General features: G+C 50.3%; 1 protein-coding gene across 1 annotated transcript in view; it reads left to right on the top strand.

Moving 5' to 3' along the window:
• LOC113213718 (uncharacterized) overlaps positions 1-8,103 on the top strand; it is a 73,449-nt gene that overhangs the window by 23,483 nt on the left and 41,863 nt on the right. The gene's annotated exons all lie outside the window — the stretch shown is intronic.

Genomic DNA, 8,103 nt, shown 5'->3' with positions numbered 1-8,103 from the left:
AGTCTACACGCAGTGTGTTTGGTAGCCGAAAAAGTTTCGAAGTGGTATAAGCTGCAATATACATCCTGTGTGCGTGTGGCTGGGTGCATCGCTCTGACCTAGTTTCCTCTCCTTGCCCCCCGCGCCGCTCCTACCCCTCCCCTTCCCTTATTCCGCCAACCAGCTGATTTTTTGGCAACCCTGTTTTAGCGCACAAAACACCCCCTGCTCACTCACGGCCGTCCCGCTGCTGTTTCCTCTCTCTCTCCCTCCCCCTATCCCCAACCCTCTAGTATACCGCCTGTTTCACTTCCTTCCGGTACGATAAAAAAAAGAAGGTAAAATGGAAAAGGATAAAACGCGCAACATGCTGAGGTGCGCGCGCGCGACTCTCGGCGACACACAAAAGGTCGCTCCTCTCCGCGCTCGCCCCGCGACGTACGTTTTGCCCGCTTTTTGATGAAGTTTCCGAAAGAGGGTTGGAGAGGGGTGGAGGGAGGGGGTGAAGGACCCCTTTGGCTGCTCTAGGCCTGACCCGGGGTTGCAGCTGCGGCACGCGCTGCTGAGGACGCGCGCGTGTGCACGGCTCAGCGTGTGCGTGCACGGTATTGCAACGTGTCAGTCACTAAAACAAACTGCAGTTAAGTTCAGGTAATTCCCATCTGAAATAATTTTTAGGCTTTGATTGAGAGAACATGATTCATATTTAAAGTTGTAAGGGCGGTGAGATGGGGCCGTGCAAAAATGGAGCGATTGATCGTGTGGTTGCCGCGATCCACTTTATTTTATAAGGTATCTTGAATTCATAGTTGTTTGAGGAAAGATTTACTTTACCATATGGGTAAGGTATTTTTACATAGGTACCACGTTCTTATTGTTTAAATAGCATAAAAATCTACTGTATTAGAGAGCCGTACAAATAACCCATGCCTCCAAAATGACGTAAATTTTGCAGTATCCGTGAACCGTTATTCATTGTTTGCAATTTGAAAGAAATAAAAATTCCGTTGTTGATCGTCGTCGAAAACGGTTGAAGGTGTGTACTTGAGTGAATTTTTGTACACCAGCTCGGAAACGTGGGGCTCGCGTTGGAAGAGTTTAATCGGTATCAGCTGATACCGCGGGCACCCATGGCAACGGGCTGGAGGTGCACCCAGCCGATCAACACGGGTATCTCTCGCTGCCTTTTGGGTAGTTGCTACCCGCGTTCGGTATGTCCAACTCCCTGACACCATACCATACGGCGCGTCCAGTATTGAACCTCCCCCACCCCCCACCCCACTCTCAGCAGAACTAATGTGGTTTTGTTTTGGTATTTTGGTGACGTAACAGCTGAAAGACCCCCAACCCCCCACAAATAAAAAACAAAACAAAAAACACAAATGTAAATGAAATAAGACATTGCTGGCATGCAAAGTCAGCCGCGTATGGTATAAGACGGACGGAAGACAACCCTCCCCTTGCCACCCCTCTGGTCAACGCTCGCCCCTGCGGTGTCGTGGGCACCGAGCTGAGTAATCTTTGGTCAAGCGCGGTAGGGACAGGAAAAAAATGCAAATACATAAAGAGCTTAAGGCATTTTCTTCTTCTCTCTTTTTCAAATCTGATTTTCTCACCGCCGCGGCGCGACGCGTCCCGCGAGACAGATATGATGATCGCTCACCGTGACGACAGCGGCAGTCACCATACCGAAACACTTTTTCTTTCACTTACAACTTTTTTTTTTGCCGTGCACCTTAAAAGTCGCGATACAACCCCTCCGCCAGTGCGGTCCAGTCGGCAGCACGCCTCGTGAAAAGTTGACCCTTCTCCATGTTTTTTTATAGTCTTTGTTGTTTTTTCTAAGGACTGTACTTTGAAAGCAAAGATTTCTATCGTACCCCGCATAGTAGTGGTCAGTGAAGCATACGGAATGGTGTTGACGTTTTGCACCTGAAAGAGCATCTCTTATCTCTTAACTTTTACAACAGCTATTATTCATTATAACATAAAAAGTTTAAAGCATAGATAGAGGCGCGAGCTGTCGCCAGCTTACTTTATATGTACCAGTTTATGTCGCAAGAGATGAGGCTAACCGTTCGCAAAGCTCCAAAACTGTTGACCAAAAAAACAGATTTTAAGAAAAAGAACAACCAAATTGTTAGATTTATCGAGATTTATCAAATGATGTAATCTTGCTTCCTCCAAGAGAGAAAGAGTCTTCATTTATCCTTGCGGGAGTTTACCTCATTTCGCGCTCATTTCCGTGGGAAAGAAGTGGCAGTTTTTTGTCCTCTGTGCGGAAAAAAACAAAACGAAATTGATTGCAAATACAACGGTGCCTCCCGACTAGGTGTGTTTACCTACCGGACCTATTTCTTTTTCCGCTGCACACTGCACCCCCGGAAATCTTTGTCCATCCTTATAAAAAAAAAATGAGACAGGGCACCTTGGTCGGCGTTTAGCATAACGGTTCGTCTTTTTATACAAAAAAACACGTCACTTGTATCTCCTTGCACCCTAATGGATTATCTATCGAACTGCGGTGAGACGTTTTCGCTTCCCTTTTTTTATTCGGAGATCTGCGCGATTTTTACGTTTGATCGCTTCGGTGTACCTCCTGGTCAGTGAGGGTTTCGTGGGAAAAAAGGAAGACCCAGCCCACCCCCAGTACGTTGTGGCGTGCAGTTTTGCGCAAGTCGTTTGGAATACCGCGTGGATGGGCTTTCGCGGGCTTTCGCGGGCTTTCGCACATGTTTCAAAAGGAAGCTTTCGCTACGCTCAAGTCAAGTCAGCGGTCTCAAAGTTGGACATTTTTCTCCTACTTAATTATTGTCTCTGCGCAACCTTTTTCCCGTGTCTTTCCTGTACCAAATGCCTGTGTGCCGTGGTTAATTCGACCGGAGCTTGTTCGACTTGTCTCTCTGTCTCTGTCTCTCTCTCTCTCTCTCTCTCTCTCTCTCTCTCTCTCTCTCTCTCTCTCTCTCTCTCTCTGTCTCTCTCTCTCTGTCTCTCTCTCTCTGTCTCTCTCTCTCTCTCTCTGTCGCTCTGTCCCCCCACTTCCCCTTTCACTCCGTCTCTCGCCTTTCCCAATTCGAATAACAATAAGAAAGCCCGTTTGGAGGAGAGCAAGCGGCACATCCTCTCTCCTCTCCTCCCGTCTCCTCTCCCTCCCCCCACCCTCCCCTCCCTCCCCCCTACCCCCGTCCTCTCTTCCTCCACTGCTCCTCCCGACCCGGTCAAGGAACCAAACGGCGACTGCGCAAAAGTGGGTCAAGGCGTTTGCCAAAATTTATACCTTTGCCTGAAGAGAAATCCTCAGCACATGCGGGGGGAAAATAATTTCTCCCTCTCCCGTTTTTCTTTGCGTCTGTTTATTTGGACCTGTTGGCAGCGCGCTTCATTATTGAACGAGTCGGTGTGTAGAGTGGCGTAACGCCACGTGTAAATAAATAATAATAATAAAACAAATGCATGAAAATAAAAAGTGGAATTGAAAGTGCAGCAGTACCAGCCAATCTGATGTACTACCAGAATACGTTTAGCTGATGGGCACCGCTACATTTCGATGACACTTTCTTCCGTTTTTGATTATTTTTTTTTTTGCGGTGTGTCTGTGTGCGAAAGGGAGGAGGAGAAGAGGGTTGAAGATTGTGACTTTGATTGGAACTTTTGGCAAAACCAGCTTTGCTTTGCGGGTCGGTATGGCGGTATGGCCATAAAGCAGATACGCCGCGCCGCCGTCTGTCCGTCCGTCGCCTCTGGCGGCGTCCGTCCGTCTGTCCTTCGGGCCAGCAGGCAAAACACCCAAGGACGACGTGAGAAAGTGATGTTTCATCCCCCCAAAAGGAGGGAATAATCATTTTTTTAAAGAAAAAATACGGAGGAAGGGAACAAAAAAGCATATCAAAGGTCGGGCGCGGCGTAGACCTTGGAAGGTTCGCGCGCCTTGTCATAAAAAAAGAAATTGGCAAAGGAGGGTGTAACGGTCCCTTACCTTTCCTCCCCAACAAGACGACCCTCTATAGAACCACACCTTGTGCCTCGGGCCTCTCTTCTCGGCTAAAAAGCTAAACAACACCCCCAAATTGTGCCCCCGTTCTATTAACCTACATATCGGGCGGGTGACGACCCCCCATCCCCCCCGAGGTCCCCCTTGCACCACCACCCCCCTCGGCTGTCCCCCCTCCCCCCTCCCACCGGCCAGGGGCCGCCGCGGGCCGACCACCACCGCTCCGTCTCGGGTCGACGGTCTGGGACGTCTCCCAAGGCCTGCCATATGTTGGTATACACGTGAAAAAGAAGTTGGGATGCCTTCAAACATTTTGAGAAAAGTTCGAAAGCGAGCATTGTGGCAAGCGCGTAGCGGCGGCTGACAGGCACGCGGCTTTGAGGGTTCACGTTGCGTCTATTTCTCTCTAGAGATAACGCCGACGTAATGTCGGTTTCTAGGGTGTTTAGGGTAGAGCACCTGAGCAGAGCACCCCCCTCTCCCCCCTCCTCTTTCCCTCGACCCCGACCCGCCACACCAGATGTGGCTGCCTGCGTGTTAGGCCCGCCAGAGGGGCCTAGGACCGGCTAGAGCCGGGACTCGTCGCCGCGTCTTGCGTTGGCCTAGGTCGGCACCGCTGCTGGCAGACGGCCGCCCGCCCGTCGGCGCGAGCACCCCCCCTCCCCTCCCCCCTCGGGATACCTGCCTATGATGGTCCCCCCGGCCCTCCTATCCGTCCTTCTCCCACTTTGCTCTCTTCTCTCTCTCCCTCACACACACACACGCGCGCACACACACAACAAAAAAGTCGATCGTCATTTTTATTTCGTTATTGTCCCGGAGATTGCGTAGGTTTCGGCAGCATCAGGGCAGACAGACCCAGCAGCATTAGCAGCAAGTGACGTCCCGAAACTCGTAGCCGGTATCCTCTCTCTCGCGCGCAACGCTCTTTCTCTTCCTCCCACTCTTTCCCCGCTCTCTTTTTCTTTGTTTTCTTCTCTCTTGATCCGCTCTAAACTCATTGACAATAATTGAATTAAATTCGCAAATCTGAAGAAACTTGTGCTCGCAATCTCTGTATACGTGTTTATTTCTTTTGCGGGGGCTTGTCCGTAAATCCTTCCCTGAATTATTTTTCTGCGGTTGCTGAAGGCGTATTTAAGGGCTTGCCTCTGCCCCGGAGTTGCACGATTACAAGGTTTCCAAAACTCTCCCCCCCCCCCCCCCCCTCTCTCTCTCTCTCTCTCTCTCTCTCTCTCTCTCTCTCTCCCCACACACACACACACACACACACACACTTTGGCACAAACCGTCTCTCTTACACACTCGCTCGGCTGTATTGTGCAGAATGTGCAGTGATACAACACAGGGACCCAAGCTAAGCAAACAGGGACGCACGTCAGTGTGTGTGTGTAAAGGGGGGGGGGGGGGCTATGAAAATGGTCATCGCGCTTTTTGAATAGAACGCTGGTCACCTACGATATGGCCACAGACTCGTGTGGAAGATCACGAAAAGACGCAGCGAAGCCGCAAGACGCAGCGCTACTATTTCTAGAGCAAGCATCGCGGGGATAGGTCAGGGAGCTGCCTCGCCCCCTCCACAACCTGTAGAGAGAGGTGCCACTCAGTTCACCGCGTGGAAAACGTTTTGTTTTGCAAGCGTGATAACAAGCTTGGAGAATGTTATTCATCACGTAGATGCGTAACAAACAACTATTGCAAAATCATTATTTTTGTTTAAAATTTAAACAAAAGTCAGCAAGACATCAATTTTGCTCGACATGGTAGACTTAGTGGACTCGCGGGAGCGGTGACCTCTCTATGACGCTACCGCCAGAAATTTCTCATATTTGCGGCACACGCGCGCGCTGGGCCGAGGACGAAAATAAGTCTGTCCGCTCATGAACTGTACCGAGGCGAACCGAGCCGGCCCGGGAGCCGAGGAGTCCGCGCCCGCGTGGAGGTGGTGGTCGTACGGGGCCCGCCTGACCCCGTTCAGTCCAATAACCTGCTGCGCTGCTATATCCGGTAGAATAACAAGGAGCAGAGAGGATGAGGAGAAAGGGAGAGAGAGAGAGAGAGGGGGGGGGGGTGAAAGGCGGCTAAAGGATGTCGGTATGGAAACAATGCGGAGAGATTGGAGCAAACGTGGTGATATCAAAGGTACGTAGGTGATATGGATGGAGGAAGAAGCGGCGCGAGGATGGTGTGAGCTGTGTGTGAGTGAGGGTACAGTACTCTAGGGAAGACCTTGAACCCTGCTGTGGCGCCACCAAAAGAAACCGTGGGCTAAAAACCAAAACTCCCCCTTTGGTGAAAAACTAAAAAGTGCATTTGATTTTTGAATTTCCAATTATCTTGTACCTTGCATTGTACTCGGTACAGTAAAAGAACAAGCTGCAATACTTACAACTCCTGTACGTACATAAGTTGCATTATTTACTTGAAAGTTCGTAATGCAGGTACACCGATTTTCTGCGGAAGTGCAGATTCACATAATATAGGGTTCAATGAGCGAGGTAGTGAAAAGCACCGTGTCCTCCACTGAGTCACAACTTCAATAACGTGATAACTAAATGCGTATGGATTTCATCTGTTGGCTTCGGCGTTAGGCCAGAGGTGTGCCCAGTAACTGGGCCCAAGTGGGACGTGCCGTGTCGGTCTGTCGGTAGATTGTGTCGTCTGTCCGTCAGTCAATGGTCACTTAAGCCCTGCCCGTTCAGCAATTAATCTTACTTTAATTCTGATCTCGTCCGCTCAGCCTCCGCGCCCGCCCGCCCCGGGGTCAATTTGTTCACGTCCCTGGCGGGGACGCTCACACGGCAAACGGACGACCTCGTCAATTGTTCTCTGACAAGCAAACGGGATTGCATTAATAAGTGCGCCAACAATACAGCCGATGATTGCTGGGCAATGATACGATACACCACCTACTAAAGTTCTTTTTATTTCTTTTTAAACGGCGGCAAACATTTTTCTCCTCCATGAACGGCTCGGTGATCGTGGTGAGGACGTACGGCGCGCGGATTAGCAGCCGTCACGACATGTGACATGTCGGGGTGACGGTCCGTGACACCGTCCATGATGAATGCATGTCGGACGTGCCAGGCCAACCTGGGCCCCTGGGCTCGAGACGCACATGGTCGTTGCAACCAGGGACAAGTTTGGTTTGCAACCAGAGGTACAAGTTTGGTTGCAACCAGAGATGCAAGTTTGGTTGCAACCAGAGATGCAAGTTTGGTTGCAACCAGAGATGCAAGTTTGGTTGCAACCAGAGATGCAAGTTTGGTTGCAACCAGAGATGCAAGTTTGGTTGCAACCAGAGATGCAAGTTTAGTTGCAGCCAGAGATGCAAGTTTGATTGCAACCATGCAACCACGGCAGTGATGTTAATTTTGATTGACCCAGAGACAAGTTTGGGTGCAACTACAGACTAGTTCTTTGGTTGCAACCAGAGTGACAACCAGCCATGTTATTTGGTTGGAACGGGCCAAGCGTTATCTTTGCGCCAACACTATTCAACACTAACCCGCTTGATTTCACCTCCGCTCCGCTCTGCTGTACAGACCAGACAGGTTTTGTGACTCACATTACGATATTGTTTCAATAATTTGTGACCACTCACACATTGTGACCTTGCGGGTCCCGCTATCGGTCGCACAGGTGATAAGAGATAAAGGGAAACGCCCTGCTCCCAGCCGCCGTCTGTTCTTAGGTCAGTGACAGAGAGAGAAACACAGAGAGAGAGAGAGAGAGAGAGAGAGAGAGAGAGAGAGAGAGAGAGATTGGGTGGCGCACCCCCGAGACCTCATTTCGCATTCGTATCGAGAGGTAAACGCGCCGCGAATAATTGCAAAACATTGAAACCAGCCGCCCAAGAAATAGTGTTTCCTCTTTGCTTTGACGCGATCTGTCAAACACGGGGTATGGCCTTGGCGGTGGCCGGCGCACCCAAACAAAGTGATGACCAGTGGTCACCGACACGTGCCGCTGGTGTAACGTGTGTGTGTGAGTGTGTGTTTCTGTTTGTGAAATGCATACGATATGTGTGTGTGCGTACGTGTGTGTGTGTGTGTTCCAGATGGGTAATCCGTTTGTCTTGCCGATGTCGTTCTCTCTCTCTCTCTCTCTCTCTCTCTCTCTCTCTCTCTCTC

The sequence above is a fragment of the Frankliniella occidentalis genome, unplaced genomic scaffold (assembly GCF_000697945.3).
Source record: "Frankliniella occidentalis isolate FOCC.00 unplaced genomic scaffold, Focc_3.1 Scaffold25, whole genome shotgun sequence".
NCBI classification, from domain to species: Eukaryota; Metazoa; Arthropoda; class Insecta; order Thysanoptera; family Thripidae; genus Frankliniella; species Frankliniella occidentalis.
This window is presented reverse-complemented; position numbering and strand designations above follow the sequence as displayed.